At 38.7% G+C, this 12504-nt stretch overlaps 1 long non-coding RNA gene across 1 annotated transcript in view; it reads right to left on the minus strand.

The window, feature by feature from the left end:
• Positions 1-8045: 8045 nt before the first annotated feature.
• The window catches only part of LOC117283915, a 7682-nt gene continuing 3223 nt past the window's right edge, over positions 8046-12504 (minus strand). Inside the window, exons 2-3 of the long non-coding RNA XR_004514959.1 lie at positions 11477-11691; positions 8046-8435 (exon numbers count right to left, since the gene is read on the minus strand). This is a non-coding gene — a long non-coding RNA (uncharacterized LOC117283915). The remainder of the gene's footprint in view (positions 8436-11476; positions 11692-12504) is intronic.

The following is a 12504-nucleotide window of genomic DNA, read 5'->3' on the forward strand; positions in this document are numbered from 1 at the left end:
GCTGCTGATAGAAGTTGAGTGAGATCCAGAAGCTCCAACTGCATTACCTTTTATTTATTTCTTTAATGTTTTCCTATCTGAATTGGTCCTTTGGTCTATGTTCAAATGTCTCTCTCTGGCTAAAGAACAAGATGCCATCAGTAGAATTGCTAGCCACAGTTTGCTTTACGAAATCTCACTTGTTCAGTTAAGTTATGTTTTATGCAATCTGTGAAATGATTACTAGCTGTAACTTCAGGTTCAGGTGAGTTCAACTTTCCCTTTGAGTTTCCTCTTCTTTATGGAGGACTTCCAAATTAACCATCAGTCAGGGGACATAGCTGTTGACATCAGCTTTCTAGATTTTCTCCTCTTGAGACCAACTTTACAGAACTCTGCAGACTTGGGTTTGGGTGGGGCATTAGATGTGAGGAGAGGTAGATGTCTCTCACCCTGCCCACTAAATGACCTCATGGTGGAGGCTCAGAATAGGCGCTCAAATTGCAGGGCTATTAAATTGAAAGGCTTCCTTTAAACTTGTGCATTTCCAGGTAGAGCTTGAAAGATATCCACATTAAAGTTTACTACGGATGAAATGTACATAATGGCACAAGGCAAAATATGTGACAGTCTCTTGGCAGGATTCTTCAATCATTCCAGACTGTTTCAGTGGGGATCAAGGGCTCAGCGTGACACCACTAAGGGTTTACATCCCAGGAATCTTGGTTTAGTAGAAATATATCCTCTGAGTTACTTTTTATTAATAGCTCTTTGGGGGAGAAAAGGTTGTAAGAAAATTTCCCCTTCTTGGACCACGGATTTATTACTAAAAGCCCATATCAAACCTCTTGATCCGTTAAGTACTATGTGTTACTATACATCATAGGTGACTATCTTTGGGGAAGCAGCGACATAGTGCATAAGACAGACAATACTTAGTGGATGGAAGCCATTTGGTACACTTTACCTCTTTCTTTCTTTCTTTCTTTCTTTCTTTCTTTCTTTCTTTCTTTCTTTCTTTCTTTCCTTTTAGCATTTACCATGCAATAAATATTTGTAATATGTTAATAATTTTCAAAAGTTAAAGAATGGGAAAGTATTCTTACTTTTAAAATATTTAAAAATTGTCACTTCTCCTTTTTAGCTAAAAATGCCTAATACTTACTGAGTGCTTTGTGTGTGCTACAATCCCTCTAACTGCCTTAGGTATATTACCTCACTATTTGTTCTCCAATTTTCTGAGGCACACATAAGTACCAGCTTTAATAGAATGTGTCTTAGTTATTTTTCTATTTGCTGAGGCAAAATACACAATACCCAAAGTTAAAGGAGAAAAGGTTTATTTAGTTCACAGTGTGTAGAGATTTCAGTCTGTAATCAGCTGGCTCCAAGGCAGGGTGGCATGGCAGACGGTATCTCAGAGGAGAAACAATTCATGTAAGATAAGACAGCAAAAGAATAAGGGAAGAACACAGCTCATTTTATCCCTTACATCTTATCCACGCTACTCAGGGCAGATAGTACTCACACCCTTAATCCTAGTGCCCTCAGTCCTTGCATTGCACCATGAATCAATCCCAGCATCACACAATGTAGACCCAGTCATCTTTAAAAAACCACACCCATGAATGAGCCCATGAGGCTTTGGGGGGGACATCTAGATATAAGCTCTAACAGAGTGAGTTGATAATTGAGGCACAGAGAGGCGAATTTAAAGTTTCACACAGCTATTTAGTGATGAGGGCAGAATTTGAATCAAGGAAGTCTGCCTATGATCTGTTGTTCTGAATTGCATGTTAAATAATGTACATTGATCCTGGGGTCCAGTATAACCTGCCTCTAATATTCCAAGCATGAGGCAGCATTTGCTTTGATATACCAGAGTGGGAAACTATCTGGGTCTCAAGATAGACCTTGTGGTAAAGAAAATAATTTTCTTTTATTATCCAACATCTTTCTTTTTATATCTTCTATCCACTGCTTCTGGTTCTATATATAGAAAACATGTTAAGAAGCAGAGCTCTAGATAGGTGTTGAGTATTTTTGCTTAATTCTTATTGTATGAAAAGTCAACTATGCTTCTGTATGGTAGCCCTGTGTGTATTTCAAGACAATTTTCATGTTTTCCATAAATCTGTCACATTTTCTATCACTGGGCACAATATTTGATACCCAATCTTAAAGGAGAAGTTTAATTTGACTCACCATTTCGGGGGATTTGGTCCATAGTCAGCTGACTACAAGGAAGAAATATTATGGCAGAACAGTGCATTAGAAAAAACATGTTTAGTTCAGGTGGCTGCCAAGCAGAACTGCATCAGTACTAGAGAGAGGAACAAGGAACCCAAGGTTATGCATCTATGACCTAGCCAGACACAATGGGGAGTGTGCCCCACCAATATCCTGGATAGATCCCAAAGCCAATCAAGTTGACACTCCACCCTAACAGTCACAGGGAGTTCATACAAAATAATAAAATTAATAAAAGAGATGTTTGACAATTGCAAAGGAGCTAAGAACTTACACAGGCATGATTGCAGTGACCCCTTGTGAAAACCCTGTAATACTGCTTTTATTTTATAGCTGGGCACTTGAAACTCAGATCCATTGGTTTACATGCTCAGGTCACGCTGCAGGTAGATGACAGAGCAGAATCTCTCTAATGCCAAAGGATTTGCTTCTATCTGGATTTCCCTAGCTGCAACTCTCCCAAGGCCTTTCCATTGTTGAGTCCACTGCCAGAGCAGCTACGTTCTGTGTTCTTTTCCTTTCTAACTGATATCCCAAGTCCTCAACACCTGGCTTTTCATGTGCGTAACTACCAATATTCACTTTTTCTTTTGTGGGAATTTCTGTCTGAGTAGCAGAGAATAGATTCCAGTCTCTCAGATGTTACTTCTTTTCTTTATCATTTTGAGGGTTTCCTACATGGATATTGATGAAAAAAAAAAACAATTCAAAAATATCCCTACAAGAGTATGTTCTGGCTGATCCTTTTTTATTTTAATCTGGGAGTATCCAGATGCTCATCTGAGTTTGTGTGAGACTTTTCTAGATTTAGTGCTAAATGACTGTTATGGCTTGTATCTAGATGTCTCCACAAAACTTCATGCAGTCACAGGTGTGGTTTTTTTGGAAGTGGCTGGGTCTAGGTTGTGTGATGCTGGGATCAAGGATGTGATGCTTGGATTGATTCATGGTGTGATGTTAGGATTAAGGCTGCCCCACCCTGAGTGAAAGTGATACTGTTGCAAGGGACAGACAGAGGCTTGTTGCTTGTCACTTGGGCTTGCTGCTTTACTGCCTTCTGGCTTCTGATTACCATGAACTGTTTCTCCTCTGCCATACCATCCTGCCTTGGAGCCAGCCAACTCTGAATTGAAACCTCTACAAACTGAGAGCCAAATAAACCTTTCCTGCTTTAACTTTGAGTGTTGAATATTTTGTTTCAGCAAGGAGAAAAGTAACTAAAACAATGTCCTTGGTGAAAACTTTCCCAGAGCAAGACATCAACAGCTTACTAAAATAAACAGGTGGCCCCAGCCAGGGATTTAGCTCAGTGGAGTCATTGCCTGCCTTGCAAATGCAAGGTCCCAAATTTGATCCCCTGTACCAAAACAAACAAACAAACAAGCAAACAAACAAGTGGCCTAGAGTAGGGTAAGTATCATATACCTAAGTCTTCTTGAGTATGTAAAATTTCTTTTTAAGAGGAGATTCCCCAGAATGTGGTATTTTGGCATACTCTGGTGAGTGTAAAATATGACTTCTAGTCACCAATAGAAATTTCAGACATAGTTTGGGATTGTGGGACAGCAACATCACTGTTGACTCTAGGGTCTGAGATCCATTAGTGCCTTTTTAATTTTGTTTCAACTAATATTAACCTGTGTACCTGCCACTTGTATTTTTCTCCCTTCTACTATTTTTGGATATTTGAAAAAGTACTTTTATTGTTATTTCAGTTTTCTGAAAGTTTGTTTTCTAGTTTTTCTGGTGGTTAGCATTCTATCTATGCGTGAAAGCTAAGTGTCTAATCAGTGAAGTGACACCTCAAAATAACAGTGTTTCAGGTAGAAAGTAGCTACATGTTCACTGAAATTATAGATAATTTGCATGATTTGCTTTTTGGAGTATGACAAGTGCAAATAAAATATAACGTGAATTCCTTTGAAGTTCTCTTTGGCCATCAAGAAACATTGATTTCCTTCTTGCTATAGTAATAGCAGTTAAACTGTCCAGTTATCCAGCTATTTCAATTGGGAAAATGCAAGACAAAATAAGCTCAACTGTGTGCTATGAGTCAGATTCACATGTAAAGATCATCACAAAAGATTTCTCATCTATAGTTTTCTATGCAAGCAAAGCATGGCTAAATACAGTACACACATCATCTTCTTTGATTTTTACAATGAATCTATAATAATAATTCCCATTTATTGAGTGTTTATTCTAAGTCCAGCACTCTTTAAAGTATTGTTATGGTTTGGGCTTTGTAGAGGAACAGTGTCCACAGAGATATTATGCATGGAGGTTTAATTGATAGGCTTACAGAATCAGATATGGGAAAATCCACTGTGACTGCCTATGACGGAGAGCCAGAGTATCCAGTAGCTGCTCAGCTGGAGAAGCTGAAACTGGTATAAGTCTGCATTAAAAAAGCCAAATAAACCAAAATCTGATATCTGTAGGCAACATCAACAGCAAAAAATACACCTGCTCAAGCAGAGTAGCGCTCCAAAAACGTGTCAGATTTCCTATTTCTGCCTCCTTTCTTCTACCTGTGCCATAGAACCATTGATCCAGCCCACAGTTAGAGGTGGCCCTCTTCCTTCAGTTTGCTGGCCCACATGCCTGTCACCCCTGTAAACACTTTACAGACAGCCCAGAAATGTGCTTTACTAATCTGTTAGGCATTTATTAATCCAGCCAAGCTGAAGCATCACAACTAATGATCACAAGTATTTTATCTGCATTATTAAATTGCCATGATGTCCCTAGGAGGAAAGGTGCTGTATGTTAGGAATCCTCCCAAAACCTGGCTAACATGGCTTAAACTGATGGAAGGACTTATTGACTGTTTGATTCATGAGAAATCCTGAAGCAGGCCTTCCCAAAGTTCAGTGATGGCACAGGCCCAAGTTCCCTTGATGCTTTCTCCTGGCCAATGCAGAAAGTCAGGAATGCATTGAAGGAAGGTTACAAAGGTTAAGCATCCGACTTTCATCCAATAGCACCCAAAGTAGAAAGGAAAAAGGCAGGACAACTTTCTGTATACTGTTCTGTTAGTCTCAGGAAGGAAAGTCATTTCTCCACATCTCCAGACAAGTCCCTTTTACAGCTTCTCCATTGGAGCTAGATCATAATCATCACCTCCACCATCTAGGGAAGACAGGAAAGGGATTATCTGGCAAAGGGGAACAGTTGTCTGAATTGGCTTAGAAGAGTAATTCTCAAACTCTTTGTTCTCAGGACTTGTTTTTGCTCTTAGAAATTATTAAGGACCCCAGAGTGCTTTGTTTACATTGTCTTATGGGTAATGATATTTATCACATTCAAAATGAAAACATAAAATTTAAAATTGTTTATTAATTAAATAGAAACAACTGTAAAATACATGTTAAGGTTAAATATTTTTATTAAAAAAATTTTTTCAGGACAAAATTAGCAAAAAGAATGGTAGTATGTTGCTTTTATAAATCTCTTTAATATCTGGCTTAAGAGAATACACCTGGGTTCTCATACTCACTTTTGTATTCAAACTGTGCTGTATGTTGCTTTGGTGGAAGTGGATGATAACAATGCAGCCTGAAGATAATTTAGCAGTCTTTTCAGGTAATTGTGACTATTCCTCTTTGCTATTATATCCAAACTCACTAAGTAGTAATTATTTAAGAGTTAATTGCAAAATGGAATATAAAAATCATTCCAGTAAATATTTTTATACTGTTTTATTAGACTCCATTGGGTTCTTTTTTCCACTTAAAAGAGCTTTATATACATGTATGATTTTATAATACCATGTATTGGCCATTTCAAAACACTTGCCTTAATGAGTAATGAAGATTTATAGAACATTGTTATATTTCAATAAAAATCATATTCACCGGTACTACAATATCACAAAAGTGTTCATATTTTGGGAATTTTAAACTAATTTTCATTTGAAAGCTCATGTTTTATCTTTCTTAGCAAATAGTATTAATTATTTTCCCTACAATGTAAGGTTCATATTGTCTGCCAAATGTCTATGTATTAATGGCCATGTTTTACCCACTATTCTTTTAGTTAAAAATGTTGTTGAAGGAGAAAAGTGGTTAGTTTAGCTTATAACTCAAACAAATGTGGGTTTTCTGTCCTGGAGACAACCGTAGACCCTTGGCATATCTACAAGTGTTCCATGCACACTTCTAATTTTGTCACATATATTATTTTAAAGGTATTTCCCAAGGGTGAAGACTGAGTAGAAAAAACTTATTAGTAGTTTTTGTTGTTTCGTTACCAAAGATACTTTCTTTTTTGGCACCACACGGTGACAAAGGTGATGCGGTAATGGATGCTGGGCACCTGTGCCCTGATTTGTTATTCCCAGCTGCTTTACTTACCACTGCTTTGACTACACACTGGGAAAGGCAAAGAATGTTAGTATTTTTATGGAAACTATTTATTTCTTGAAAAATTCCCTGAAGGAGTCTCAGGGACACCCCAGAGCCTGTGGGCTAGATTTTGAAAGTTGTTATCTTAGCCTACTATTAATTTATTGCCTAAAGATGGACAAACAGCTGCCCAAATAAATCAGAGCCCAAATAGCAAAGAAAAGACATCTGCTGTATAGAGATTTGCTGCATATGGGTCAAGATGGAGTTCTGCTACAGCAGTTGGGCGACGGTGGTGAGGTCTTGACTACAGGATTGCTTGGCTCTTCTCACTGACTTTTTCCCCCTTGTGACACTGGGATTGAAGCCAGGGCCTTCACACTGAGCAGCATCCCTAGCCCCAGACCCCCTTTTGTACATATTTTGAGACAGGCCTTCACTTAGTTGCCCAGGCTGGGCTTAAACTTTTGACCCTCCTGCCTCGGTTTCCCAGAGTGTGGGGGTTACAGGTGTGCACCACTATGCCCACTTTATCAGAGATGTTTATTTATTTATTTTTTCTTTTTATTGAGTTTATTGGTACATTTTAGGTATACAGTAAAGTCACATTCATCAATGGGATCTTGTACCTTTACATGACAGGTCTTGGTTCTCATTTTTCCCCTTGTATCTGCCCTCCCTTCACCCCCTTATCTGTGATTTTTAAACCATTCTTTTGTTCTGCCTCTCAGGAAGGATGGCAGCTTCCCGGCTTATAGAGGTGGTCTCTTATCCCGCTGCTCCTCTGGTCTACACTGTCCTCTTGGAATTCATGTCCTCCACAGTATTTGCAGGATACATTTCTCCATTTTATCCTTCAGCTCTACCTGCCCTCATCTCATTCACTGTGATATTATATACCATCCCTTGCTGTTCATATTGTTCACCACTCAGAGAATGCTTGTATCCATTACTGTCTGTTGAAAATTTAACCAAACCAGTGCTATCTCTTTCATGAGGTTTTCTTAGTTTCTCTTTAAAAAATAATCTACCCAATTTTTGGGATCTCATATTACACTGTTGATTGAATTTTATTCGTGTTATAGATCATTGTGTTCATTGCTATTTCTTCTGCTAATGTTTAATTTAGTTAAGGATAAAGCCCACAGCTTTCTCATATTTGTGTATTGTGTGCTTCCCAGGCCAGGTCCTAAAATCTCAGAAATGACTGCAACTGTGGGTGGAATTTCATCAGTAAAGTGCTGTGATATGCAGAACAAGAGGCTTGTTGCTGAATGTCTGAAATGACCAACACTTTCATTGGCTGGACATGAGAAAAAGTTAGAAATGGTTTTGATACATATTCATGGCCAACTTCACATACATTTGTCTTCTCAGAGTTGTATAATCAGATGTAAGAGGACAACCATAAGTGCAAGCCTCTTTGATTGTTTTATTTTTTATATCTTTTAATGTGGTATGTTTCCTTCATATCAATGTGCATAATGAAACAAGAGATCATTTGGGGATGTGAATTCTTGCCTGACTCAGAGCCTTGAGGAGGTTGATATGAAAATTTGGCACAGGTGTGTGATTCTTCTGCTAATTTAAGCTACTTTATCAAAATCAATGCCGGATGCAAATGAAAAACCCTGAATTTAATTTATTTTCAAGTTACTAAAATAAAAGTGCATAAAAAGGAGGCTCTATCTAGATCACTCCCCCTGAAGGCTTGATGATGAACTTTGGTGAGTAACTTAAAAAGCCATAATGGCATAAGCAGAAATTGGTGGTGCCAGCCTGTGTCACAGCCTGAGTCTGGGGAGATTTATCAGTGTACCATGAAGAGAGCTCTTCTCTCTCGGATGTTGCACAGGGGATCTAGGAAGGATAGAACAAGTGAGGTTTAGGAACTGGAAAACTTGTTTTCAATAAGATTTATTAAAGTATAATTTACATACAGTGAGAGTTATTGTTTTCAAGATACAGTACTATGAGTTTTGACAAACTCTTACAGTTGAGCACCCATCACCACAATCAACACATCATATTGTGGACATCTTCAAATTAAAATATTCCCTCCTGCTCGTTTGTACTCAACTTCTTTCCAAATTGCAGCTCTGGATTTCTACTGATTTGTTTTCTGTTGCTATATAATTTTGCTTTTTCTGGAGTGACATGAAAATAAGATCACACAGTGTGTACCTTTTTGTGTTTGGCTTGTTTGATTTTTACCTAATATTTCTGAATTTTGCCTGTGTTGAATCAGGTCTCGGTAATTTGTTTCTTTTTACTGCCGAATAGCAATTACATCATACAGGTAAACTATAGTTTGTTTATCCATTGACCATTTGAAGGATATTTGGCTTTAGCTTGGGCTATTTAGAGTAATGTCACTCTAAACATTAGGTATAGTTCTCATATAAATGCCATTTGTCATTTCCCTGGGGTAAATACATCGAAGTTGGATTGTTGGGTCACAGGGTGTGTTTAGGTTATGATATGTTTATTTTGAGGACAATTACATATTGTTATAAAGTATTATTTCTTATAATAAAATTATGACTATTCATGGTTGTGAGGTGAGCAGAGTCGGGGCTCAGCTCCAACAATGCACGATAATGCTATAGTCGTTTGGTATCGAATAACCATTATGTGGTAGTTTTGCAACAGATTTATCTTCCTAATTACATTTTGCTCCAAGCTGATGTTTAAATTAGTCAGCATTCCCTGGATACCTTCCAGCGTTGCAGCCAAGCTGAAGGCTGCCGGCAGAAAGGGGGCAACCAGCTGAGGACATCAGTGTGGCCACAGATAATCCACAAAGTGGATAACAAGCATGCAGACAATCAATTGGTGCCATCAGTATTCATATAGTGGCAATGATAATCGCCCTATTTTGCTCGTGGAGGACATTGATTTTTTTTCTCAGAGTGCAGTATGAATCAGGTCTGTCCCCATTACTTTAAGTGAAAACGTGAAATTTAGATCTTCCCAAAAGCCTAACACCAACTTTCACCTCCACCAAGCCAATCATCAGGTGTCCCCTTGTGTCCATTTTTTTTTTTCTCTACTTTTTGCTTGTGTGAAGAGCTTGACATGTGATAAAGGTAGACAATGATCCTCAGGATGACTTACATTGTTTAGGGAAATGGAATTTTCATGGAGAGCAACAGAGACTAATATCAGATATATGGTAATCTCATTTAGGGTTACAGAAGCAAGAGTGTGAATGTTTCGGGACGATGAGGAGGAAAAGCTCATGTAGGGTAGGACAGTTCGACAAGGTGCCAGGGAAGAGATGGGAAGTCAGAGACAAGTGACATCAAGGAGGGCTCCACAAAGATCAGGAGCTCCTTATTTCCATTCTGTTCCACAGTGCCCAACACAGCCTCTGGACTTAGTGGATGTTTGCGAAGACCATAGTGAACAAAGAGAGTCTAGTGTCCAAAAGCTGGCACGTTCAACACAGAATCTGTTGTTTCAGTTTCAAGTCAAGTTGATGTATAAAATTAACCATCAGGCTAGCTGTTTATATCCTCTAAGGATGAATCCTAGAGAAATATGTGCACATGTACAAGAATATTGAGAGTAGCATGATCCATAGTATTAGGGAAAAATAATGAAACATATGTTCATGAATGGTAGAGAAGATGAATAAATCGTGCTTTAAGTCTTTCAATGAGAATGAAAATGAATGAACTATGGTTACCCATTCCATACAGTGAGCATCTAAAATGCCATATTGGTTTTAAAAAAGCAAGACAAAAAGATGTGCTACTTTTATAAAGTTCATTGATAAGAGACTTGGACAGTGAGGCATAATGAAACAATGTATTTTAAAAGTAAAGACATATATGGAAAAATTATAAGAACAAAACATGAAGGCAAAAAATCCCAGTTATTGGTTGCCTTTTGGAGAGAGAAAGGGATACAACAAAAAAGGAGCATACAGAGGTCTCTGAGGCACTGGTAACATTTTATCTTCAGCGGGGTAGTTGGTAAATAGATGACTTTTGTTATCTTTCTTTAAACACCATATATAGGATAGTATCCATGCATTCACATTTCATAATATAACCTTTCACAATTTTCTGAAATAGATAATGAAGTTTTAAATGCCTATGACTTTATTGTCTAATCTACTAGTACCTCCTATTCCACAGACCTCCTCCCAAATCTTAGCTGGAATCTTCCTGCACCAGTGATGGTGTCTCGTTTCCCCTTCATGGAAGCCAATCACATTTCTGATGAGCCTGACTTTGTTCAAGCCCTCTACATGGTAAAATGAAAAGTGTCTCTTGGTGGCTTTGTTGCATCCTAGTTATAGTGCTACCCAATAGGATTTTTTAATTCCTAACTTTGCTTTCAAGCGGTCTTACCCGTTGGTACTTGGAAATATCTACAGGTGTCTTTCTCCTAATACTTAGCCCTTTCTTACTGAGTACTCCTGGTAAGCTAACCCTGCTTCCTGAATTCCATCACTGGAGCCCTCTTCTCTTAGCCTTCCTTTCGAAAGCCCTTAGTTGTTCTGTGAAAGGTTTAAATTAAGTTGGGGGAAATCAGCTGGACAGAGGAAATAAATTTAAGTGTCAAAGTCTGTGACATGGACAAGGCACATTAGAGGAATCTGAAGAGAGACAAATCAGTTTTGCTGAAAGTGTATTTTATGTAGTTGTTTCACAGTTTTGGATCTTAAACTGTTTTTGTCTAGTGAAGACTCAAATGTCAAACCAAAGAGAGGTAGACAATTACAATCAAATTAACCTTGCTTTTAGAATATAAGCCCTGTCCCTTAGAATTCAAAAAAAAAAAAAAAAAAAAAAAAAAAAAAAAGACAGCCATTAACTAAACATCAATGTTAGTAATATGGTAGACAAGAGACTGCTTATGGGTGCATTTTTAAAAAGCAACCCTCATACCTCCTTTTTTCATCTCTTCCCTCTCCATCCAGGCCAGGTGTCTGCCCAGTATTCATGCATCATTTATGAAATGGCATTTTTGGAACTCTGACGTTGTATTAGTCAGCTTCTTTGTTGTTGTTTCCAAATATATGAGAAGATCGGCATAGAGGAGCAATGGTTTCTTTTGGCTCATGACTTCAGTCCATTGTTACTGGACTCTGTTGCTTCTAGGCCTGTGGTGAGGCACAAACGTGATGAAGATGGTGAGGTGGGGGGAGGTTGCTCCCTCGTGGTAGTAATGGAGCAAGAGAAAGGAAAAGAGACTGAGAAGACTGCGCTGAGTACCAGCTCTAGTCCTCAGTTCACACCCTTGTGATATATTCCCTTCAACTAGACCTTTCTGTTTTCATCACCTTCCCACAATGACATCCAATTATGATCTCCTCAGTGGACTAAACTGATGAATTACAGACCTCAGAATCCAATCATTTCCCCAAAGCCCCACCTTTGAACGTGTGAGACTTTTTGGGGGACATTATAGATCTGAACCATAACAGATATGCTTCAATTAGATCCCACTGGAAGGGGTGCCCAGGGGTTTCCCTCATCACTTAGCAGCTGTCATTCTGCTCCTCAGTTCCCTTATCTGTAAATTAGTGAGATCCTGAGCCCACTTCATAGAGAGGTACTTAGGATGGGGGTTTGAAGGCTTGCATGTGGGTCTGGTGAAGGATAAACTTTCAGTTATCGGGACTTAGCTTTGGTGCTATCCCCCCAACCCCCACACCTCATGCTGAAGGATTTCACAGTACAAAATTGCACAATTCTGCAGCTCCAGGGGTCTTACTGATCATCCTTTAGGGTCATCTGTTTCTTTCCAAGCATTTCCCCCTTTGTAAGGCAAGCTCAGATGTTTGAGGTGAAAGGGGTCTCGAGCCCCCTTCCGGTGCCCCTTACCCAATTATGCCACTCATGCACCGAGAGGTCCGGCAGGAGATCTTTACTGTAGGGAGGTGAGCAGGAGGCAGGAAGGGAGAGAGAGAGAG

Source organism: Fukomys damarensis, unplaced genomic scaffold, assembly GCF_012274545.1.
Source record: "Fukomys damarensis isolate Sample0158 unplaced genomic scaffold, DMR_v1.0_HiC HiC_scaffold_32, whole genome shotgun sequence".
Taxonomy (NCBI): Eukaryota; Metazoa; Chordata; class Mammalia; order Rodentia; family Bathyergidae; genus Fukomys; species Fukomys damarensis.